We start from the raw sequence: 26,256 nt of genomic DNA on the forward strand, positions 1-26,256 counted from the left end.
TCCATTAAGTATGACCCCGAATGAGCTTATGACCTGTTCATCATCCCCAGGTCTGGATGGACGGAGTGGAAAAGCGTCAGGTCTAAGAGGACACTGTGCTCAGTAAGTGTGATAAAAAAATGAACTCCCCCCTGCATATTTCTACAGGGGCCGTGTTTGACCACAAGGTTTCTTAGGCTAGTGGGACACGCTCTTGCTACCCTTATAATCTCGGCTTCAGGACTCCTTTCTTCTCAGAGGGAGCACATTCCCTGAATCACACAGCACTAAAGAAATCATGCTGTGTTTCGGAGCCCAAGAGAACAGTGCTCCTGAAATAGTTCGTTATGTAAGCGCTGTGTTTTGCCACTGCACAAGAAATTGTTCTAGATAAAGTTTATTAAACGTGGCAAGAGAAGGAGGAATAGATTTTTACTCTGTGAGCTGCAGAGCTGGGATGAGGCCAATATCATTTATGGTGTCTGGGGAAAACCAAGGGAGACACAGACTGGAGCAGCCTCCACTCTTTTCCAAAAAGCAAAGAAAACTAAATATAGCCAAGTGGAAATGATAGCACCTTTGAAGGTACTGGGAGGTTTAAGTTATTCAGATCTCCTAATCTGATTCTGGCCCACACACACCCTTTAATCATCAGGCTGGAAAGTATGTCTCCCATCCCACTTGGAAAACTTTCTTTGCAATAGAGGCACCTCAGAGTGCTTGAGTGAGGTCTACAAGGATGTGGCTTTTTGCCGTGGATGGCAGTTTATTTCAGATGGCAATATGCAGTTTATTGCAGGTAATTCCGTGCCACCTATCTGTGAAGTAAAGGAAGAGTTGCCATTGAAGATCAGCCCTGGGGTGGGCTGAGTGGGCAGGGCTATGTCAATATTGACTCAGGCTTAGGTTTGGTGAGCTGTCTCTACATCTGTGACTCAGAGGGATCATTTTTATTATTATAAAAATAATTATTGTGCCTTCTAGTCCATAACTCAAGTAAGCTCATTCTTTAATTGGATTAAGGAGAACCATGAAGGGCATTGACAGACAGAACCCTTGTGAAGGGGGAAAGGGCAGCTGTTTGGTTTCCTGTCCAGGGATATGTGCTGGACTATAGGGAATAGGGGCATCAGCAAGGGAACTGGCCAAGTTTGCAGCCTTGGGCTCCCATCATTGCCTGAATGGGACCTGGACTCTGTCACCTCCTTTGCCTCTGGCTGCTCTTTGGGGTCTTGAACACATCAACTCATCCTCCCAGTTCAGGTTCCCACAATGTTGGAAGTTCATCTTTACTGAGATCCCACCAAGGTATTGCCACATGCAGTTTCCTCCACAGTCTCCTTGTCTCACACCACATGGCCAATGCATGGGCCAATCAGGTGGCCTCTACCTTCAGGACATGCCCAGATCTGACTAGTTCTCACTACTCTGTTACTGTAGCCCCATCTCTCAGGTGAAAAATTGCAACAGCATCCTAACTGGTCTCTAGGTCTGGGCCCTGCTCCCCCTGTAGTCTCTCAACACAACGAGCTTTTAAAACCTGTTGGAGCTTTTAAAACCTGTCAGAAACCCTCCACTGGCTCCTCAGCTCACTGGAAACAGAGTTCTTATAAAGAGTTCTTATATGTCCTGTATCCATCATTTTGTTTACTCCTGATTTAATCTATTTTCCATTGCTCTAACAAAATACTTGAGCTTGTGTACTTTATAAAGAAAAGAGTTTATTTGGCTCACAATTCCAGTGACTAGAGGATCCAAGTGGTGTGGTGTTGGCATGCTAGCTATGTCATACCATGGTGGATAAACAAAAAGAGAACTCGCTGTGTGCAGAAGAGGCCAAGTTTGTGGGGTGGACTCCCGTTCTAAACAATTACAAGGACTGGTCTCCTCCTCAGTCTATATATCTAGATATCCAGATATAGATACATGGATATTTAAATACAGATATAGATATAGACATAGGTACTGGGGATTGAACCCAGAGGTACATAGGTACTGGGGATTGAACCCAGAGTCACATCCCCAGCACTGCCCCCCCCTCCTTTAGTTTTGAGACTCAGTGTCACTAAATTGCTTAGGGTCTTGCTCAGTTGCTGAGGCTGGCCTCGAAATTGCAATCCTTTTGCCTTGGTCTCTAATGTCACTGGAATTACAGGGGTGGGCCACGTTTATTATTATTGTTATAATAATAATAATAATAATAATAATAATAATAATAATAATAATAATAATAATAATAATAATAAAAGTCTTAAATCTTCTAGTTTTCAAAGAAAATACCCTGGTGCTTCTTATCCATTAGCCACATTACCGAGTCTAGGCCTATTCACTTCCTTCACGTTCTGGGAGGTTTCTTGGAATTAGAATCTTTAGAGATACTTCCGCATTTTTCTGAGAGATACTGTGGGCTGGGAGAGTCATCAGATCTAGAAACTTTGAGAACAATTAAGACATGTGTTTCACCAAGGGGGTGCACATCAATCTTGCTCGCCTCTGCTTTATAAAACTTGTGTGCATACCTTTTATTCCCCTTTTTCATTTTTCCTTCAATGCCACGTGTCAGGTCAACAGAAATCTGGGGCCCTAAACTGTCGGCTCCTTCCCACTCTCCCCCAACTTCACGTGCTCTGCCCAGAGACCAGTTCCTTTTGGGCTGAGTCATTTTGCCAGTTGTGTGGCCACTGATACCAGCAACCCCAGGAAAATTGAGAGCAGCCATAACTGTAATCCCGGATGCAAGCTAAAGCATGTTGATTCCACTCTGCTTAAAATATTCTGAATATTTATAGTGATAAAAATGTGTGTGCAAGGGAGGCTGCAAAGGCTGATTAGAAAGCCCCATGAGAGATAGCAGAGAGCCAGAAGCCCTGCACAGCTCCTGGATGGCACATTCTGCCTCCAGCTTCCTCTCTGGATGGGGTCTCTCCCTAGACGTCTCGCTAATCAATTTTAAGAAACAGCCTCTACGCAGAGTTTATCTCTCTCTCTACCTTCTTGGTAAGTAAAGCAAAACACACCAAAAGCCTTTCCTATCTCAGGAGAGAGATACCAATAACTGGCCTATTTTCAGAGATGGGTCGTTTGGACACATTTCCCAGTTTCTTTTACAGTGCAATCCCCTTGGAATGGGATCTTAGTATAATGCAAATTCTGATTCAGGAGTCCTGGGTGGGTCCTGAGATTCTGCATGGCTAAGGGGCTCCTGGACATGCTGACATGGCTGGTCTGCTGGTGCGGGGACCACACTTTGGGTAGCCAGAAGTGAGGTGACTTTTAATTTTCATGACTCACGGGGTTCTTGGCTTTGAACATTTCAGTGTTCACTTCTATATCTGAAATAGAAAAGATGAAAACTGAGGATTTCTAGGATAGGAGAATTCTGCCTGTGTGATTCACGTTCCTGAGCTCTGGGGAGAACTTGAATTTGACAGACAGCTCTGAGTGGGCATTGTCAGTCATTGGGACAGAGAGCCAGATACCAGGTTCTGAGAGAAGCACACCCTGGTTCGCTTAAAGATAAGGGCTCCAGCGCCACGTCGAATGTCTCCTTCTTGAATTCCATCTTGGAGACCCAAGTGTAGAAGGTGATGTTGCCCGAGAGATAGGCAGAGATGCTGTAACGGTTGGAGCTGTTGTTCCGGAAGGTGATGGTGATCTTGAAGTCCTTTCCCAGCACAGCATTTTCCACCTTAAAGTCCATGTCCACGTCTGATCTCGATTTGACCACGCCCTCTGTGTTGAGGGCCTTCTTAGCTCCATACATGAGCGCTGTCTCGAGGGCCAGCTGCTCTTCCTCTTGACCTAGAAAAGACCCAGAGATAATGATGGGGGGAAAAATACAATCCACCAAAAAGAAGGTTATCTGCATAAACACACCACACTGCCCTGGTTGGCTGCCTGGAAAGGTCCACCAGTTTCCTGGTGATTATTTTTGTTATAAATACTGCAAAATGAGGTTCTTGGAGAGGCAGTGACCTGCCCGGGCTGCTGGTTGAGTAGGTGGCCATGCCAAGGTCTGTCTGGAAAGAAGGTTACTAAACGTATTGCTCTTAAGGTTGTTTCTCCAGGGCCTTTAGTGCAGGGTGCAGCTGGTAAAATTTTAAAAATCGAACTTGTCTCAAACTATGGTGTCAATTTCTTTCCCGCCCTGAGTCATAACCATAGAGCTGGAATCTGGAGTCCACTAAGCAAGGATTTTGGAAATAGTTGTCTCTTTCTGTCCCGCCTCCTGCAATATAAGCTTTCTCTGGCTCCTGGATGTTCCTTCTCCCAAATACAAGCCCCTCTTCCTTCTCTTCCCAATCTAGCCTTTTCCAATTATTCCTTTCTGTGTTGACTCTGGAGGGCTCCTGCCCCACCCTTCTCTACCTTCCAAGGTGGTCAGTTGGCTGTTGGCAGAGGGCAGAAAGTTTTCTCAAATCATGGCCACCCCAGGACATAGGGATCTGGCAAGATGCTAACTAGTCTTCCCTGTTTCTGGGATAGATCCTGTGGAATATCCCTGAGTCTTCTAGAGATAGCTAAAGGTTCACAGCCTTCTGAGGCCTATCAGAGGCTCTGAGATAAAAATTCCTACAGAAGTCCTGTCTCACCTGCTTGCTGAGAAGCAGTAATGCCACTGCTCGAATCCCCATGCACACCCAATGTTTACAGCAGCACCATGCACAATAGCCAAACTGGAACCAGCCTAGGTGTCCAACAGATGAATGGATACAGAAAGTGTGATAGATACACACACAGTGGAGTTTTACTCAGCCATAAAGAAAAATGAAATTGTGTCATTTGCAGGAAAATGGATGAAGCTAGAGACCATTATGTTAAGTGAAATAAGCCAAATTCAGAAGGTCAAATTAGAGAGGAAACAGGAAAAGAAAGGGCGAGGAGATCACATAAACAACAAAGGGAGATTGGTAGAGTAGAGAAAAGGGACCAGGAGGGAGGAGGAGTGGAAGGAAAGAAGAAATAATGGGGAATGATATTGGCCAAATCATACTGCTATATTGTGTGCATGTCCAAATATGTAACATCAAACCCCACCAATGTGTACAACTATAATGCACCAATTAAAAATGAAAAAAAAATTAAGAAAAACACTCCAGAAAGGAGACCTGTTCAATTTTCCTGAACACAAATATCTCAGATACTCTTGATCCTGAGCTGTGTTTAAAGGGCTGTCCATTGTTTTGTGGGAATGCACCAAAGTTCTAGTGCAGTTTGAGATGCGGATGCTGTTTTGAGGAACTGTCTTGCAGAGTTATTGAAGTGATTGGGTTGGAGATGAGGGCAGGGGGAGATGCAGAAAGGGTTTTCTTTGGAAGAGGAAAATTCCCGTTAGCCTGACTCCAGGCTAACTGTCCCTACAGAGTTTTACATGAAATGTTTGGCTTCAGAAATGAGCTTGGTGCTTCTGATATCCTCAAGCATCATGGAGGACAGAGATGAAGAGATGAAGGCAAATTCCTGGACTTGTAAAAATCAGTCACCACAATGACTAGTAGAAAAAAAAAGACACTTTAAATAAGGAATGCTGGTTTTTATAATTATGTTAATGTTAAGATATTATCTTCTACTTTAGTGAATAATTGAATGCAGTGATGGTGAAGAGGCCAATTAATCATGACTCCTAATAAGTGCTAATTATGTGTCAGGTGTTGGGATAGATGCCTGTGCCCCACCTCATCCAACAACTCCACCAGCGAGGCACTATGATGTCATCCATTGCCACATCTGCAAAATCAGGACAGCTTCATCGTGGAGTGGTTAGGTGGATCACAGGGAGTAGATGCATAATGAATGGAAGACCCTCTGGAAGGACAGAGGAAACGCCAGCAGGTGTTGTGTGCAAAGGTGGATGTGTGTGTCTATGTGTGAACAATTTCCCCAATTGTCAAGACTGCAAGAATGTGCCAGAAACAGTTGGTCTAGGACAAGCACTGGCTACAGCACATGTTGATGGATCAATAGGAGGAAGATAATGAAGGGAAGCAGGCAGTGGAGCCAGGGCAGCAGAAAGTGCTGTGAGATATTTTAGCGGACATCATCTGGCAGATGGGTCCGTGAGAGAGAGGGCAGTAATGATCAGCACTTTGGATGGGGGCCAAATATGCATTTAGGTAAAAGGCAGGAGGCAAATTCCAGCAGCGGGAAGGAGAGGAGAGAGGTGCTGCCTTTGGGTACAGAAGCTGAGCTGGCTGTGGGAGGGGAAGGGGAGGAGAAAAAGCTTGTGTAGAGCTGGGAGCAACCAGAGAGATGTCCTGGCTGGTGGACCCTTGGGCCTCCTTCTGGGGAATCATGTGCCCTGAGAGCAGGGCACTGCCAGGCAGAGGCCGACTGGGCTATTACAGGAAGGATGGGCCCAGCAGGAGAGAATTTTGAGGTTTCCCAGAGCCTGACAGAGTAATTCCTGTTTCTCAGCAGTTATCCTCTGTGCTCTGGTATCTTACAAAATTCAGGGCCACGGGCAATCCTGTAGTGATACGAGAGGTGATTTAAAGAGAGATTGTATTTTCTGAGATTCCTCTGTAGCCTTCAGGAGCAAGGTAAAAATATCTCCCTGTTAACCAGGAAGTAATACCATCTTTTTATGTTGGATGAAGCCTCTTCTCATGTCCTGATCTTAGCTCCAATGTCAGCTGCTTGAGCCCCTCCCAGCTCTGTGCAATGTGTGCCCAAACCCTAGTCCTCTCATCTCTCTCTAAAACACATGTATTTTTTTTCCTTTTCCTCATCAGAGCACTTGCCTCTGCATGACATCACCTCCCCTGGTGAGTCCTAGCTCCAGGGACAGGGTCTGTCTTATGTGCCTCTGAGTCCCCAGGACCTGGGGCCTCCTGGCTGAAGGATCTGGGTTTGCAGACACAAGCTGCTTTCAGCCAGAGATTTAAACTAAACTATTTAAAATTATTATGAAGGCTTCCATCTTCATAATAAGTTTAAATAGTCCAGTTTAAATCATTTTACATGCAATTAATCCCATCTGGAAAGTGCTGTTTTGGTGACCATTCAGGTGGTCATTTGGTGCTGTGATAACCTCCGTGATGTCTCAGGCAAAGTGCGAGGCATGATGGAAACACAGCCCTCATGGGCACCAAAGGGACAAGTGGAGAACAATCGCAGTGTAGACACGCACATCCCAGATGCTGGGGCAGATGTTGGTGGAGTGTCTGGGGATATGAAGGAGAGACCCTCGACCTGCCTGGGGGCAGGGAGCATTTTGGGAGAGGGGGTCTTTCAACACAGTAAGCAGAGGCATGGGGGTGAGCAGGAGCTTGGGTTGCTGGAGGAACTGGCAGCAGTGTGCCTGGTGCTGTGTCTGATGTCTGTGGGGCATTGCCAAGAGGTGTAGTGAGGGGGGAGTGTCAAAGAATCAACCAAAAAGAGACCTTGTGATTGCAAAGGTCTGAATGCAACGGGAAGACAGTGAGGGCTTTTGAGCAGTGCTATAACAGGCTCTGGCTTAAATGTCAGGTAATATCCCTTGAGCAGCAAGGCAGGGGTTAGACTGAAGGAAGGGGAGGGTGAGGTGGGGAAGCTAGAGTTGTTATTTTTCTTGGAAGAAATTATCATCACCCAAAATTATGAAGAAGAGCTTCCAGGATATGCTGGGAGCAGAAATCAGGGTGCAAATGGGAAAAGAAGGAAATGGGAAAAGAAGGGAAGGAAAGGATTTACATTCAGGCAGCTCTTTCAAGATGAAAACACATTGCAAAGACACAACGAGGCACGTTTGGTGTGGAATACACTTGAAAAGGGTTTTGTGATTTTTTTTTTTTTTTTGGTACCAGGGATTGAACCCAGGGACACTTAACCACTGAGCCACATCCCCAGCTATTTTTTAATGTTTAGAGACAGGGTCTCACTAAGTTTCTTAGGGCGTCACTAAATTGCTGAGGCTGGCTTTGAATTTGCAATCCTCCTGCCTCAGCCTCCCAAGCCACTGGGATTACAGGTGTGCACCATCATGCCCTGCTAAATTTTTTGTTTGTTTGCTTAATGTAGCAAATACTGCAATGCTAATAGAAAGAGCAGGGGAGATGAAAATATGCGACAGAGGGGTCATAATTAATGTATTAAAGAAGGACTGGGGTGGAGACACAATCATAAAAGAAGACAGATCACTACAGTGTAAGCTTTCCGAATTCTGGTTTTCAATGCTTTATAGTTGCTGAATCTTATATTTTGAAAAAAAAAAAAAAAAACAAAGTCATAAAATTGATATTAAGTTTTCATTTGTCAAAGTGGAAAAAATGATCTTCTTGCAATTTAATTAATTAAAATGATTGATCCCCAAGTCTGGTCAGAAGTTCTTTTCTATGTTTTTACTCGACTCCATGCTTTAGTATCCACACTCAGTGCTTGAGGATGCAGAGAAATTATATGAGGGATTCGCTATGAGGATCAGAGTGGCGTGCACACAGCCAGCTCTTTACTGTCTGCTCGTGGCAGACATCAACAATCCATCACCCTCCTCACCGTTCAGAGGGATTCTCAGCATCCTTCTCCAAATAGCACTCCACGCCATCCTTTCTAAATTTAGAGTTTGAAATGTAGATGCCAGCCTTGATTAAGAGACTACTTATTCACCTGGAATCAAACTCCAGCTCAGAAGCAGCATGGGGGGGGGTGGTCTCTTACAACTATGTATGTGGATGTAGGAGGTCTTCCAGTTGGATCAGAACACACACTGACCTCGCCCTGATCCTGGTTTTCTTGCCCAATTCTGGAAGCCAGGTCCTCAGAAGTCTTCCCTACAAACATTTGGTGCATTTTATTTATTTTAGTCTTTGTCTAACCAATCCCCCAAATTCTCTTTCATGGAATACTTTTGATCTTTCCTCTCCTGGCATCGGATGCTGTCCCCTTCCTGATTTGGGCTTCACTGTCACCTGTCACCGATGAGCCTGACAGTTAATGGCAGTTGGGTTCTGCTGCCTGTTTTGGAGAAGACATCTAGTTGTGTGGCTTGCTGACTGCTCTGAGCTCAGGAGCTCACCTTTCATTCTTCCAGAATAAGAAAGTCCACACTGTATTCTCTGTCTCCCTGACTTTTCCTGGAGAACTTGCACCCCAGTGCTCCCTGCCATTTCCAATCTATTCTTCACCATCACTGCTCTGTGCCCAGTGCGCTGGCACACAGGAGGTGCTGATTCAGTGTGATTAAACAGGTGGATAAACCACAGCACCCCTTCTGGGGGCCAGTCAAGCCCCAAGATGGGAATAAGTGAATTGCTCCTTCAAATCTACTTGGAAAACGATGACAGCCCCTGTAAGTACAGCAGAAGTAATATGTATGCTGAGGACCACAAGGCCCTCCCTGAACCGAGTCTGGGTTGGGGACAGCATCTGTCTGCCCTGTGCCGAGCAATTCTCACCCAGCCTGGCCAGTGGTTGATTCTGTTTTTTTCTGCAGCTGGAGAGGAAGGCAGGTCCCTGCAAGCCCCCACCCCAGATAGTACTTGCAATGCAGCAGATGGTTAAGTGCAAGATGTTGAACAGATGAATACAGGAACATCTAATGAGAGAACATTGCAGCTAGTTTCTTTCACATTTTCTACGGAATTTCTTTTTTTTTCCCTTTCTAAATCTTTGTGTTCGTAATTCTATAATAAGAGGGCATTGCTTGTTTGTTTTCTTTTATTGTGCTTTTTTTAACATTTCTTTCAGGGAAAAGGAAAGAGAACCCTTTTTATCTATGTCATGCCATGGATGATAATAACGAACTGAAGGAGAGAAGCAACCTTTTCAGAAATGCAGTAAAAATTCACTAGTTCAAATGACAAAATTTCTGAATTTCTAACATGAGGCACCCTCATTTTTAATTCAGCAAGCTTTTTCTTTATAGTGCAAATTGCTTTTGTAAATAAGAGCAAGGAGACTGTCTAAAATATTTTAAACAATTCCTGCACTCCTTAGCACTTCAGGAATACCGATAAATATTTAGGTATATGCTAATTACTTATCATTTTTATCCATTCACCAAAATAAATGCCGCACTCTAGAATATCTGAAGGTGAATCATTTGCAAAATATATTCCACGTTTCCCATTAAGACACCCAACATCCTCACCTCCTGTCCCTGATTGACCTTGGGAAGCTTTGTCTTTGGTCACTGGGCGTCTGAACATGATGCATTGTTAAGGCCTGCAGGACCCCAAACATAGTGGACTATGTTCCTATTTCCTGGAAGCTCTGTCCAGCTTTCTTTAGCTGAGGTCTGTGACCTCTCTTCCTGAGCTTCACTTTCTGCATCTCTTGGTTGGATCAAGTAGCCATCTTCTTTGTTCTCTGAATAATAATCGTATCTCTTGCCTGGGGACAGAAACTATGTCCTGCTCTCTGCTAGAAGGCCTCACACCAAACCAATTGTGGAGACACTCAGTATTGATTGAGATGAAATTGAACTCAATAGTGTCATTTGGAGTATTCTGTACAATAAAAGTTAACAAAAAAACCCACTATAACATTATTTTATAATTGAAACTGGCCTTCAACGTAATTGACCTGAATTAGTGAGACATTACTAACCTATTAATATTAAATTACCTCCATCATGGGGTTTCTATGACAATTCAGTGGAACAATGTATTAAAAATAATTTGTAAAGTACTAAACAAATGTGAAGCAGTTATTTAAATTTCTATTATTGGACTAAAGATAAGATTATATGGGGCTGGAGATGTGGCTCAGCGGTAGCGCGCTCGCCTGGCATGCGTGCGGCCCGGGTTCGATCCTCAGCACCACATACCAACAAAGATGTTGTGTCCGCCGAGAACTAAAAAAAATAAATAAATAAATATTAAAAATTCTCTCTCTCTCTCTCTTTCTCTCTCTCTCTCTCTCTCTCTCTCTCTCTCTCTCTCTCTCTCTCCCCTCTCTCACTCTCTCTTTAAAAAAAAAAAAGATTATATTAGTTATACCATGTGTTCTAAAAGGATTATTTAAAATGAAAGTCCTTGTCAACAAGAACATATTCTATATTCTGTTTAAATACATACAACTTTGAACCAACTCATTTCACAAGCCAAGGGAAGGAGAATTCTGCCCAAAGCAAGCAACCAAATAAAACTACAATGGAGAACTGAAGCTGTGATGTGTCTTTCACTCATGAGAATTTTGACTTCCAAATGCTTCAAATGCCAATGTGTTTTCTAAAACACATTTCAGGGTGACAGTGACTGTATGCTGTATGAACTGGAGCAAAACTTTAAAAAAAATAATTCAATTGAGGTAAATTACCTTCTTGGAATTTGTAAGTATCAGTAATATCCTGTATGCCGTCTCTTTCAAGTTTTTGGTTACAATTAGTTTTCCAATGTGGGTGGTATCCAAGGTTTCTACCATGTGAGTGCCGTCTTTTTTAGCTGTGATGTAAATAAGATCACTGTTGACCTGGAAACAGGAGAGGAGAACATTCGTCATCATCACAGGACCTTGTTGCCAATCAAAGCGCTGCTCACAATAGCTGAAATATGGAATCAACCTAGGTGCCCATGAGTAGATGAATGGATAAAGAAAATGTGGTGTATAGACAATGCCATGGTATTCAGACATTGCAACAATCAAAAACCTATCATTTGCAGCAACACAGATGGGACTGGAGGTCATTATTTTAGTTGAAATAAACCAGATGCAGAAAGACAAATCCTACATGTTATCCTTTGTGGAAACTAAAAAGTCAATCTTGTGGAAGAAAGGAGTGAAAGAGTGGTTACTAAAGATTGGGAAAGAATGGAAAGTATTTCAATAGAGAACACCAAAATAAAAGAGATGAAGAATTTGTTCTCTCTGTCCGTCTGTCTATCACAGTCGGGTAATTATTGATTAAAACAATTTAGAATATATTTTAAGATGACTAGAAGAGTAAAATATTCCCAACACAAAAATAATTAATGGTTGAAGAGATGGAAATTATGACCCTGATTTATTACACGTTGTATACATGTATCAAATTACCACATGTATACATAAAGATGTACAAATATTATGTCTGTACTTTTTTTAAAGGCAAAATCAAAAGGTTCTTGTCACCAAAATCTTTAACTTTCCATGGGGGTGGACATCTAGAGATCCCTAGAGTTGCATCATCCCTTTCTTCAACAGCACTGGATTCCTAGGACCACGCTCATTGTAAGATCATTTTGAAGTAAGAATATGCATCTGAGTACTCATGAGTAATTTAAATGAAGGCTATCTGGGGCTGGGGCTATCAGCAGCAACCATCTCCTTTTCCCATTTTCATACTGGTAAATGCAGCCACTTTTGAGACAGCCAGAAGGATTTTATGTCCATTTCTTGCCTTCTTGCACCTCTTTTAAGCTGGTAGAGGGTGTGACCTCCTTCTAGGACAAGAGGTCTGCCAGGTGTCTTCCCAGAAAGAATTCCTCCTTTGCAAAAGGAGAGAGAGGTACGTGGGAGAGTCTGTCTTTCTCTTCCTGCTTTCAGATATTTCCATGCAAAGTGATATTTGAAGCTGCCACAACCACCTCAGGACAGTAAAGAGAAACTCCACTGCCAATCAGAAGCTGGCAGAATAGAACGAGGAGAGGGTCTGTGGGCTTGGCGATGCCATTCAGTGGCTAAACCACCCAAGGAACTGCCTGCTGCAGGGTCTCTTAAATGAGAAAAGCAAATCTCCAACTGTTTGGGCCATATTAATTTTGTAACTTGCAGCCAAAAGTATTTTAGTAGAAGGATAAGACTAGATCATCCAAGAGAAGTTCAAGGAATTTTTTTGGTGGTTCAGCAAGCAAAATGTGCTACTTGGAAATAGTATCGTGGGACCATAATACATGATCCCCAAACTCTTCCAGGGTTCTAAATCTGTGCTTTAAAATTGATTCTCCCAGAGACTGTTATTGCATTTTTTATAATACTTTTCTTGGGTGTTTCCTTGATTAGCATAGTAGCAGGTAGGAAACATGAAAATACATATTCATGATGTATTTTCTATATATTTTCCAAGTCCCTTTCTCAGCCTCATTTCCCTTCTCTTTAAGTAGGGTAATAATAGTTCCTTCTTGATGGCTAGCAGTATTAACTGAAATAAATGCATGCAAACTATTTATCATGGTGCCTGACATAGAGCTCACACTCAGCACATGTTATTGATAAGTATGCATTATTTAATAGTATTCTCAGATGTTGTTCAAAGTGCCAGAGTTCTCATAATGAACAGAATAGATTTGGTCCCTCCAAATAAGGCTTACACAGTAGTAAGGGAGATTTCATGAATGACGATCCCCTGGATAACTTTTAAAAAAATTAGAAAATGTGTTGTTAAGGTCTTGGGTGGAACTCTAAGTCTATTATATTTTTTAAAAGATGTATTGGTCAATTTTAATGAACTCCTCCATTTCAGTATAATAAGTACCTTAGGAAGATAAGATACTTGGGAGTACCTGGGATGGTGGCAGAGAAAGGGGATTGGCTAGAAAGTAGCAACCAAGTTGAAACATGTAGGATGATTAGGAGTTTGAGAAGTAAAGAATGGAGGGAAGGAAGACTGACATAGTCAGGGGGATTGGCAGGTGCAGCACCTGGGAGGAAGGCCTTGAGAGAGACACTGGGATAGCTACCAGACGCTCTGATCCTGAGTGCATTCATTTGAGAAGGTCATATTAACCTCTATGAACTTCAGTTCCTGCTTCTATAACATGAAAATTAACTACACTTGTTCTGCCAACCTTATAGAAGCTCTGAGGCCAGACTGAGATCAGATCTATGTGAATATGACTTGAAAAATCTCAAAATTGAGTAAAAATGAAATGGCCATTATTAGGTACCGGGGAAACAAGATGTTGTATTCCTAACTTTTAAAATTGAGGTTACAGAGATCAAATTTTCTCCATGTTCCCACAAAATGTTGTGAATTTTTATGAAGTCTGGTCTCTATTAGGGAAGGAGGTAGCTAACATTTCCTGAATATCCACAATGTTTCAAGGATATCTTGAAACACAACAATTCTGTGAGGTCTACATCATTATCCGTACTTTAGACGTGAGATTGCCAAAACTCAGAAGGCTCAGGAAAAGTGATTGTGGCTTGGAGTGAGTGGAGAAGTATTAAGTCCTCAGCCAACTCCTAGTTTGTCCTCTTGACCTTTATCCCAGGCTGGCCCGTGGACCATCCCCTTGGGCTTCACCTGGGGCTGGCCCATGGCTGATGTACCTGGGCTTCATAGTCGACTTCCTCCTCCATATGACCCCATAGAGCCATGAATACTACCAGGCTTGGGGCTTTGGTGTTTCCACACTTGAGACTCAGATTTCTGAGGGTAATTGATGGTGACCCCAGTCCTCAGCAGAACTCAATGGTGCTAGCCACATGAAATAAAAGTCTCAAACATGCAGTCAAGCATCAGGACAGGAAGGGACAGAGAACCTATCTAAGGAATATTTGTCATTTTCAGAAATAAGTTAAGGAAATTTTAAGTGAGTTGCCTGAGAACTTTGGCATTCCCTCTGGAGGGGGCCATGCATGCCCAGGGCGCTCCTCCTCCACCTGCTGCTGTCGAAACAAATAGCCTTTTAATAACAGCCCTCACAGCAACTCATGGCTTTCTAGAGAGACCAGGTTAAATATCAAGGTGGCAAATCCTGGGCTCCCCTTGAGCAGGGGTTAAGAAGTTAATTGAGGCTAAAATCCCAGTCTAGCCCAACAACCCTGTCCCTTGTAGAGAGAAAATGGGAAACACATAGATGGGATGGATTTTGTGTGTGTGTATATATATATATATATATATATATATATATATATATATATATATATATATATATATATATATATGAGGTGGAGGGAAAGTCCTCTTTCCAAGTGACATTGGCAAGCTTTCTTTTCAGTTTTGGCCACTAGTGTAATGGTTCTTTATAGAAGAATCACTGAGGGGCTTTTAAGAAAGAACAACAAACAAAAAACAAACAAAAAAACACTGATAGGCTCCACCAAGACCAAATGACTCTATATAGTAGGACCATTGTTAAGCTCAAGGGTGTAGTGCAAGGAATATTGCACTTGAGCTGTGTGACTTTGGTTGAGTTACTCAGTCTCTTTGAACCTAGTTTACATAATACTTTCTTCACAGGGCTGGTCGGTAGAGTTACTTATGGAAACTCTTCAGGTTTCAGGGTTATTTATTCTCCCTGTTTTAAATGGAGAAGGGTCTTAGTGATCATGTAGTTCTACCTCTACAGATGGAAGGGGTAATGCTCATGTCAAATTGAGCATCTTGACACGAAATCTGATATTCTTTCCTGATGCAACACCCTTGCCTCTCTATCAGACACAAGCACTTCCCATGTAGCTTCTGTCATTTCTCAGAGGCCCAGGAGCTCAGAAAAGGTGGACTGAGGCCTCAGAGGCTCGAGGGTTCTCTCTGCAAACTTCCACCCACAGAATATAAACGCATCTGCACAGTTGGGAGAAGCTGAGACCTCTGCCGAGGATGGACTTGCTTTTTTAGTTTCAGGACCCAGGACAGAGTTGACTTTGGTTTGTCCATTTTTTTCCCAAGTGGAGATAACCTCACTGAATGATCCGTGGAGAGCATGCTGCTTTGTCAGGAGCATATGGAGGCAGTGGGTGCCCAGCTGGGCTAGAAGACCTTCCTGGCACAATCACCAATTAACCATCCCTGTGCTGGCCCTGTCCTCAGCTGGGGACTGTGCCAGGCCTCTGTGTGTGCTCTCTTGTGTTTTGTACACATGCCATTCCCCCCAGCAGAACTGCCAGCACTGGAGCACTTCTCTTCAATGCGATTCTAGCAGCTCCTTTGCTTGATCGTATCATTCAACAATGAAAGAACAACAATTTGCTAGACACCGAATATGCTCTCAGCAGTGAGAATACAACAGATTCTACCTTCCTGATGCTTCTATTTTAGAAAGGTGAAAATAAACATGAAGGCAGGGCAGGTGGAAAAAATCAGGGCAGGTAGCAATCTTTCAAGTAGGATTGGAGAGACTGAAGACCTCTTTGAAGGGGTGACCGAAGCAGAGACCTGAATGCAGTGAGGGAACAGGACATGCAAATTTGTCCTCCACCCCCATAGGAGGAGAGGACAAACGGAGAGTGTCCCTCTCCTAGGCAAAAGGACAGTGTGGGTAAAAACTCAAGAGCATGTCTGGATGCTTCCAGAAGAGAAAGAAGATCAAGAGCGCTGGAGGGAAATCAGCAAGTGGTGGGGTGTCCCGAAAGCAAAGGACCGCATCACTCAGAAACTCTGGAAGCTTCGTATTTAATTTAATTGTAAGGCTGCTAGGAATCTTCCCCTGGAAGATTCAGGGCAGGAGAGGGACAACTTTGAATTTACATTTTAAAGGATAATTCTGACTGTTTTTTTGGAGAATAGATAGGAGAAGAATAAGAGCAGGGATAGGGAGGTGAATTAGGAGGCAACTTCAGAGAGCTCAGTGCAGTGTGTAGAGCTCAGAGGGTAAGGATGGTGATCAGGGAAATGGTTGGATCTGGGCTATTTTTAAAGGTATTTCCAACAAGATGCATGAAGAAGGATAAGAAGAAAACTTTAAAAAAAAAAGATTCTTAAGTTTTATCTCTTAGTTGAATGAATGGATGAATTATTTTAGATCTGAATGGAAGATGTTTAGAAGATGAGCTGCAAGTTTTCAAACATTGACAAGTTTGAATTGAGAGCAAAGTATCTACTAAGAATCAGCTGCACAAGTTGCCATGGAGACTGGCCCAGAAGTAGAGAAGGAACAGCCTCGAGAACTGTGGGGATGGTTAAAGAGGACCTGAGGGGCCATCAGGGCTGCTGCAAAAGTCGTCTCAGAGCCCGGAGTGTGGGCCAGAGTGTTCCCATGTGCATGTGCGCATGCTTGTGTGGGTCTGGAATGAGATGCAAAAAGCAGCGAGCCAATCAGAAGTCAAGATGGAAGAGCAACCTCTTCAAAGACAATCTGCAAAATGTCTTGCTAACAGGAGTAGCGAATTTTTCGCTAAGAACCCAAGTGTCTGCTGAGCCGGGGGACTTGGATGACCCCAGTGACAGAGCCCCTCTGCTCTCACCTTTTTAGAAGCCCTGGGCCACCCTGGGTTAGGGAGAGAAGAGGCAGGAGGACCTTCAGAGCTGAAGGGACTCACCATGGTGAAGAGGGCATGAGGCCGGCAGGGGTCAGAAACCAGGCTTCAAGGGCCGGCAGAAATCTAGAGATCTAGAAGGATCACTTTCCTCCAAGGAAGAAAGGAAGGGAGGATTCTCTCCATGAGCATTTCTCTAAGATAAGTCAGTGAACATGATGCTTGACCTGGTCCAGGAATGAGGGAGGGATGATGGAGACCGTGGTCACCATGAGAGGAAAGAACAGGAAAATCCTGGGACAGCAAGGGGAGGGTGATGTAGCAAGGAGGAGGGGGAGGCAGGAGCCAGAGCCACCGATGTGAGGCACACCCTGCACCCTGCCCTGCGCCCTGCCCTGCGTGCGGACCTCCAGCTCTGTTCAGTCCCCCACTTTAGCCCCAGAGCTTCCCCCTAACCCTGCCAAAGCACAACTCTATGGTGGGTGAGAGGGAAGTGATTATAACCTGCAAATCCCTATGACATTCCGAACACCCTGATTTATATTTAATAACAGCCCAAAGTGCTTGCATTAGCAGCCATTAGTCTGTTCGCCTGTGCAGGAAGGGCCTTCCCCTCTCTCCTTCGTCGAAGCCATAAAGCATAATAAAAAAAATATAAAAAGAGGGTTTTGTGGATTTTATAGAGATTTCCCATTAAGAGCTTCTCGGAGCATTGTAAACTATCTGATGGCAGCTGGGGAGGTTTGTACAAATCTTCAAATCCCAAAGTGAAATCAAACAGATAATATTCCAAGTACAGTCTGCCTGGTCTCCGGAGACTTCTAGAAGCTGCAATGGCGGCAGGTACAGTGCCGGGAAAGCAGCTCCTTTCATGGATTTCAGATCCGCAATTTTGCTGTCTGAATATTGACACTTATTTTACCACCTGCTTCATTCCCCATGCTCCATGCTGCCTCCTCCTTCCCCTGCTCTTGTCCTGTGTCTAGTGCAGGCCATTGTCATCTCTGGCAGGGAGGGGGTAACTCCGCCCCTTGGCTGGTCCCCTACCTCCAATGACAGTTTCATCCCATCCATGTGCCACAAGGCCACCAGTGCCCTGGTTCCCACTCCTCCTCAGTGAGGTCTCTCCCTGGCTTCCAAGATGAAGGACAAATCTCTCAGGACATCAGGCTTCCCAAGTGGACTTCCTTCAGTCTTCATGGTGTGACAGCCTGGGACAGCCTGGTGCCTCACTGGTACCCTGGTCTGCAGAGCGTTTGATTTGCCCTACGTGGCATTAGGATGCTCCAGTCATCCCCCTCTTTCTAAAATTCCTTCCTCCCTCTTTCTAACACCTTTGCCTAAATAAGTACTAATAATCTCTCCCACGCAACCCCATGTTGCTCTGCTCCTATTACTAGGGCTACACAGATGTCCTTTGACTTATGATAGGGTTGTGCCCCAATAAGTGCATTGTAAGTTGGAGAGATCCAAAGTTGAAAATGGATTTACTACACCTGACCTGTCAAGCGCCTCAGCTGAGCATCACGGCCTTTTGGGGTTGGTTTTATTTCTCCCTGATGGGGGATAATCAGGAGCTGCAGCTGGTGGCTGCTGCCCAGCATCACCCAAGAGGATCCTGCCAGGAAAAGGTCCAAATTCAAACTCTGAAGCATGGGTTTTACTGAATGTGCATGGCTTTTGCACCAAGGCAAAGTTGAAAAAATCACAGATGGAGCGATTGTAAGTGGGGGACCATGTGCACTTTCATGGGGTTTCAACCTTGTCTGTACCTGGGTCCCCCTTTCCTCAGACAGTGCCTTGTGCTCTTTGATGTTCTGCTTCATTTCCTGGGTGCAGTTTCCCAGCTAATGCACCTCTAGGCATAAATGCAGATCCTATGCTGACTGTACTGCTCACCTGATTAGTTTCAGGGTGCCCTCGTACCACTCATGGGTGTGTTGGTACACTGCCCCTCCCAACCGGAATCATGCTTCCCAAGGGCAGGAGCCTCTGAGTTCCACAGCACAGGGCCTGGCACACACTACTAATGACCATTTACTCCTTTTAGCATATGCTGCCTGTAGCACTTTACCAGCTTGAGCTGAAATCTTAGGATTAATATTTATTAGCTAGATGAGGGTGGAAAGGTCATTTAAAGACTCTTTCCTTCAATTTTCCTTTCTGGAGAAGGGGGAGAATCTTAATGCCCATTTTAAAGGATTGCTAAGAGCATCAAAGGGTAGGCAAAGTGACTACCTAGTAAGAACTCAATGCACGGGAGAGAGTGTTCAGTGTGTTTTTTGGTGCAAATATATTCCGGGGAAGTTCTGTCTCTCAGCCTTTCAAACATCCCCTCACCCCCTGGGCAGCCTCCTAGCCGAGCCTTCTTTACCTGACACCTCTTTACATTTCACTTGATCGTGGGTGCTCTCCTTGGAGCACCCTTCAATGGCTCCCTCTTCCTCTGTTCCCTAATCCGTTCTGCAATTTCAGACTCTTGACCCAAGGGTCCCATGAACCCATTAATTGGGTTGCATTTCTCCACTGGAGCAGCCCCCTTTTTACCTCCCTCTCTGTCCTCCTTATAATGAGCCTGGAGTAGTAGGATGTGGATTGCAGTGCCCAAAGACCACACTTGGTGTGTGTGTGTGTGTGTGTGTGTGTGTGTATGTGTGTGGGTGTTTTGTGTTACACAGATTGCTGGGCTGGCCTGAGACAGGAGACAAATACCCTGAAACTTCCATTCATGGACTGTCTTTACCAATCTCAGTTGAGTGATCCAGTTAGTCTGATTTCCCTGGAGCCGCTGATACCAGTGAGTTTGTGGGCACAGAGAACTCAGCTAAGGTTAGGAGATTATTTGCTTTTGGTAGAAAACAACTGAGAAACATCAAGGAAAGAAAACCATTAAATAAGAATTTCATTTAACATTAAGGTCCTGAAGGTCGGAAAGCTGTTTAACTAGCTTTGTAAACAGGAAGCATACACCCTGTACCTGGGAATGGGGACGTCACAATCTTGCGTCTTATCCTTTCGAGTGTTCAGAGGTCTGGAGGGAAATGGTGCTTTCCTCGGCTTTCCACTCACCTCTGCAAACAAGAAGGGTGCATCAAACTGGAAGCAGACGTGGCCGTGCTTGACGGCTTGAACCGAGGCAGGGCCACACCGGTACATGCCTGGGTCACACAGGGGAAGGTGGCATGAGTTTTTTCTGTCTCTAATCCTGCCCACATACTGGACAGGCCATAGCACTGAGCATGGCACTAAAGAGACCAGGCCTTGGTTTTATCACTGATTTTCCCCACATACTTTCCCTGGCAAGAGAGGGCAGATGACCACTGTGTGTCATCAAAAGAGCTTCATAGGGATCGATTCTCAGGACTATATATAAATAAATGAAATAAAGGTCCACTGACAATTAAAAACATATTTTTTTAAAAAAGAGAGAAACTCAACCCAAAATTGGAAGTCAGGGAAAGAACCTGGCAGCATTATTTCTGCATCTATTTTGCTACCTACAAACACAGATGCAGGTACGTTTGTATGAAGCTGTTGGCCTCCTAGGGTTTATCCCTTTTTTTTTTTTATTGGATTGCAGAATCACATCAGTTACACATCCACGTTTTTACATATTGCCATACTAGTGACTGTTGTATTCTGCTGTCTTTCCTATCCTCTACTATCCCCCCTCCCCTCCTCTTCCCTCCCATCTTCTCTCTCTACCTCATCTACTGTAATTCATTTCTCTCCCTTGATTTTTTTTAAACTACTTCCTGGTATGCTGGGAATGTTAATTGTCTTTGGCAGGTGTGATGTTTGTTTGTTTTGTGTTTTTGGACATCCTGGACCTATGTCAAGTTTAACTATAGAATTTGGACTTTAACCACACACCCTGGCCAATGCCCAAGCTGCATTCGGAAAGCCCTGGAGGGGGGGGGTCATGTTTATTTTTCTAACATTCTTTAAATTTTAACCATAGTTACTAAGAGATTAGCTGCCATTCTTCTTGGAAGTCTCATGACTTACAACCCAGCACAGCGGAAAGTGTTAAACTTTCTTCCTTTCAGCCAAGTCTTAGAATACAGTGCCACTATGAATAGGAACTGTTTCTGCATAAATGCATATGTATGCATTTTGCTATCTCCTATCAACACCTGAGGAAGTAGACATAGATTATCAACCATCCCCAGTTCACTAACTTTTTTTTGTATGAACTTATTAAAGAGAAATGGGGGCTGAGGGACTTATGAAAATAGAGGGTCAGACATGACTGCCACCACTTCATAGCATTGGCAAATTAGAAGACCAACGTCCACACACCCAAGTTTTGAAAGGAATCAAGTGACATGAAAAAAAAAAAAAAAAAAAAACAGGTTCTGGAAGAACAATTTAAAGACTGATCTATAATTATTTGTCAAGTTCTTTATTTTCTTTCTCTCTTTATATCCCATCACAGTGGACCAGGGAAGGCTGAACTGTATTTTATAGCCTACTAAAAATGCTTACATAGTTATTTTTTCCTCTTGTCTTCAAAACTGCTTATCAAAGCAAGAGCAGATGAATTATATATGTGAAGTTTTATATTCTTTTTCTAAAAGTTGTAAACTCATCAGGGTAAAGCTGACTATTGAAAAGAAACCTAATCTGATTGACAGGTAGTACCTACCCTACGCCTGCCCAGACCCCAAATGCCAACGTAAAAATGGAAATAAATGTCATCAGGGGAATGTTTCCTTGAGGATGATGCAGCCTTACCGTCGCTGTTTTCCTGAGGGGTGCTGTCCACAGCTTGCCAGGCTCCAAATCCCACAGGAAGATCAGGCCTGGTCATCCACGCTTCGTTCCAGCAGTGGTAGTTCCTTAGAAAACACAATCGGAAGAGGTTAAACTTCACACCAGGTTTAGTGCTTCAAGAAATCCAAAAGCCTAGGTGTGATGGCACATGCTATAATCCCAGCTGCTCAAGAGGCTGAGGCAGGAGGAAGAGTTCAGAGCCAGCCTCAGCAAAAGCGAGGTGCTAAGCAACTGAGTGAGACTTTGTCTCTAAATAAAATAAAAAATAGGGCTGGGGTGTGGCTCAGTGGTGGAGTGCCCCTGAGTTCAATTCCCGAAATCTACTCCCCCACCCACCTCTCCCTGCAAATCATCATCATCATCATCATCATCATCATCATCATCATCATCCCAAAGTGACCCCACATATTTGCCGGCTTCACATAATTGGAATGGACTAAGTTAAATCTGGGGATTCCTGGAAATAGTCTGGACCCCAGGCTCGAGTTTGCTGGGCAGATCTGCTCCTGTTGGCACCCCATGCAGGGACTTCCAGGGCTGGCTATGGCTCTCCCTCCACTAAGACCAGCTTCAAGGTCACCCAGAGATATTTCAATCAGTGTGTTTAACAGTTTTGATCTCAACCATTTTCTTCTGCCTAACAGAACAGTTCTTGCTCTATGCTCTAGGGAAAGGGGATACGCACTGAAACAGAAACACTTATCATTTGAATTTCTTGTACATAGCTTCAACTATAAAAAGCATATTCCTTTGTAGCAATTAATAAGCAATACATACTTGTATTGAAAGGGTAAAGTTTCTAAGCTGGAAAGCTTGAACGTAAAAGATTAGGTATTATTAAGTTCCTCTGTTACACCCAGATTCCTGAGATAGTTAAGACAACACCCTACTGGCCATTTAGCCTAGGGCCCTGTGCAGTTCCTCACAGGGCCCAAACCAATCAGTTTGAATGTGTAACCCTTTTACGAATGACCAATCACCCTCGCCCGCCAATGAATGTGCCAATCACGTCTCAGAGTTGTTGTTCAATTTCCCCGTGCCTCATGATGATTTGTTCTGATGTATGCAAAGACTCCCGCCCTCCCCAAAAAGTGTACTTAAGCTCTGCTTGACCTTTGCTCTGGGCTCTGAGCTGCGCTCCCTTCTTGAGTGGGCACAGAGTCCCAGTACGCTGGAATGGATCCCCAATAAATCCCCTTTTGCCAATTGCATGGAGTAAGTCTCTTGTGTGTGGTCTCTCCCTCCGAAGTTCCGGTCTCTCCCTCCGACGTTCCGCCGGACCCCCCTTACAGTATTTATAGTCTTAGGTCATTGCCATAGAAACTATAACATCAGCTCCTGATGCTAATTCTCGACCATTTGTGGCCATTCCCATCTGGTGCTCAACGGGAAGAACAGGTTGTCAGGGTGAGTGTCTCTACCCTTTATCAAAGGTGGGCAACCCAGGAGGTAAGGGCCAGGCAAAATTCCACAGAACTTTTCATATGACCCTTGAAGCAAGAACATGGAATAAAATGTCATTGTGAATTGTATTATTATGTCCTTGGAAAGACCTGAAATTATATGATCGCTCAGAATCAAACGAGAGCACATTAACCTCTGGGCACTATGGAAAATGTTCATATAGTAATAACGATTTAATGATGGCGAGAGGGACTTACAGCCGTCTTTGTTTATGGCACTGATGAATTTCAGATCCAACAGCCACCATTCTGTCCCTAACTGTCCTTGCACATGGTCCCATCTCTCCTGAGAGTGTAGCTCAGTTCTTTCTTTTTTTGGAACCAGGAACTGAACAAAAGGGTGCTTAAACCACTGAGCCACATACCCCTCCGTTTTCAGTTTTTATTTTGAGACACGGTCTCACTAAGTTGCTTAAAGCCTCGCTAAATTGCTGAGGCTGACTTGAACCTGCAATCCTCCTGCCTCAGCCTCCTGAACTGCTGGGATTAGAGGGGTGTGCCACTGCTCTTGGCAAGTGTAGCTCATTTCTGATTGACTCAGTTAAGAGATACTAATTTAACTCTGCACCCACTATGCACTGAGCAGCTTGCTAGGTGCTGGAGAGTCTGAGATGATCAGGACATAGATTCCTACCCATAAAGAATGGAGGAATGACAAAGGTGCAACCCACTTGGCAGCGCATGGTAGGTCTGCCGGGAGGCATAGAGGAGAATATCTATGTACTTAGAGAAGAGATGGGGGTGACCCATGCCCTAGGGAGGGTAACTCAAATTTAAAAAAAAAAGAAACAATTGTTGAAGTGACACTTGCCAAAACGGACACTCACTCGGGGTGCCACTGGTCTCAGGGAGGGACTGTCTTGGGGCCTTAGGGAAGACCTTCCAAAGTGAGAATTGTCTGAGTCCCAGAACCTAAAGGGGAATGGAGTAGATGGGCACAGGGAGTAAAGCAAAGTCGTGGAAGCATGAAATTGCAACTGTGGTGTGTGTGGGGAACTGTGTGCTGATGGTTGGAGTGTGCTGTGGGGTGGCACAAGAAAAGTGACCATAATTAGGGTGGGCAGGCAGTCCCCGCAAGTAGTACACCCAACAATCCTATGTTCCAGGCGCGGCTCCAAAACCTTTGTGTATATTAGCATATCACATGGTCCCTGCACCATATTAGTTCTATTATAATTACCCCCAGTTTACCAGGAAAAGAAGCTGAAGCACAGAGAGGTTAAGAACCTTGTCTTAGGTCACGCAGCAAGTTAATAGTAGAGCTGCCGGGTCTATACTCTCAATCTCTGAGTAATCCAGTAGGTGAGGATATGATTGTGAGATACTCTTCCGTCAAGTTAATAGTTGTGCTTTAGATTTAGGTAATAAGAAGCCATTGGAATCATTCAAGAAGGAGAGTGAACTTTGCAAATCTGTGCTTGTGGAAGTGGATGGAGAGGCCAGAGCGGAGATGGAGCTGACTCCTTCCACCCAAGGCCCTCCCACCCTGAAGTGCTGCAGTGGTCTGCCATGGACCAAAACTTTCAGTTTGAACAAAGACAAAATCTACGTCCTTCTGAATTCCAACAAATATTAGCAAAGAATTGGTGCTTCAAAATAGTTCAGTAATCTCTTGTATATTCAACAAGCATATAGGCATTGTACATTGAAAATAATAAAACCAGGTCCCTGGAAGAGATGCACAAGAAATCAATCAAATGAAAGTAAAGATTACTGCTGGGTGTAATGGTGCCCACCTGTAATCCCAGCGGCTTGGAAGGTTGAGACAGGAGGATCATGAGTTCAAAACCAAACTCAGCAAAAGAGAGGTGCTAAGCAACTCAGTGAGACCCTGTCTCTAAATAATATACGAAATAGGGCTGGGGATGTGGCTCAGTGGTCAAGAGCCTCTGAGTTCAATCTCTGGCTACCTCCTCACTCCCCCCAAAAGAAAGGAAGTAAAGATTATGGTATTTAGATTGGAAAACATATAGGTAGAGTGGAACCCAAAGGAGGGAGTAATCAGTTGGTTGGAAGGGTGAGGATGTTATGGGTTTAGTAGAGGAGGTGATATTGTTAGCTGATCAGAAAAGGCCATCCACATAACATAGTGGAAAGAGTTCAAATAGCAGTTGGAGTCCTAAAACCATATGTCAGATTCAGGGACCCCTTATGGGTACTTGTAAGTAAACAATATAGGATGGCATAGACAACACTAACAGAAAACACTTAGATGTTCAAGCATCTTCTTCTGTGAGGAACACACCCTCCATTAAAATGTGAGGTTTACTCTAGCACCAAGTGACTTTTCCCAAGGAGGGTCCTTTTGCAGAGTGCAATCTAGAAAAACCCTATTCCATTCCATCTAAACATACTATTTTCCCCTTCATCCAGACAGGTCAGACGTCAGTTGGGTGAACAAGTGTTTTGGTAACTACTCAGTTAATGTATTCAATGTAGAAAAAATATATTTTCGTGGTTTTTGAAAGACCTGTTCAGCCAGTTCTAAATTCATGCCTTTGATGTGAACTTTGACATTAGCCTGTGGATCCCTGAAATGACTGAGGTTCAGAAGGGTTTTTAGCCCATCATTTTGTCTTTATTCACCAACAGTAATTCTTCTTGCAGACGAACCAATTACTAAAATATCTGTATGTATGATAGTGAAGCCCAGGAGAGTGTTGGTAGACTATAATGTGGTCTGGTCTTTGTGGGCAGGCAGCTCCAGATTTGAACTCACAATACTTTCCCCTTATCATTGAGAAACAGAATAGGATCTATGCACCCCAGAGGTAAAAGTTCCTAAACTGTGGACTGGTTTTCAAATAGATAGCCATAAATTATAAGAGCTATTTATAGCATAAGGCTGAACTCAATCAGCTAAGGGGAAGAGTAAGAAAAAAAAAAAGCTCTCTTCTCTATAGATATTTTAATTGTTAATGCTGAGTGCTTCTCCTGTTGCTAGACAAATCACAACTCTCATTTATTAGCATTTGCCCAGATTAGCTACTGTTTTCTAATTAGA

The 26,256-nt window shown here is 43.8% G+C and overlaps 1 pseudogene; it reads right to left on the bottom strand.

Annotated features, from left to right (window-relative positions):
• LOC144250960 (coagulation factor XIII A chain-like) overlaps positions 1-22,160 on the bottom strand; it is a 46,277-nt pseudogene extending 24,117 nt beyond the window's left edge.
• Between the last annotated feature and the right edge of the window lie 4,096 nt (positions 22,161-26,256).

The sequence above is a fragment of the Urocitellus parryii genome, chromosome Y, assembly GCF_045843805.1.
Source record: "Urocitellus parryii isolate mUroPar1 chromosome Y, mUroPar1.hap1, whole genome shotgun sequence".
NCBI classification, from domain to species: domain Eukaryota; kingdom Metazoa; phylum Chordata; class Mammalia; order Rodentia; family Sciuridae; genus Urocitellus; species Urocitellus parryii.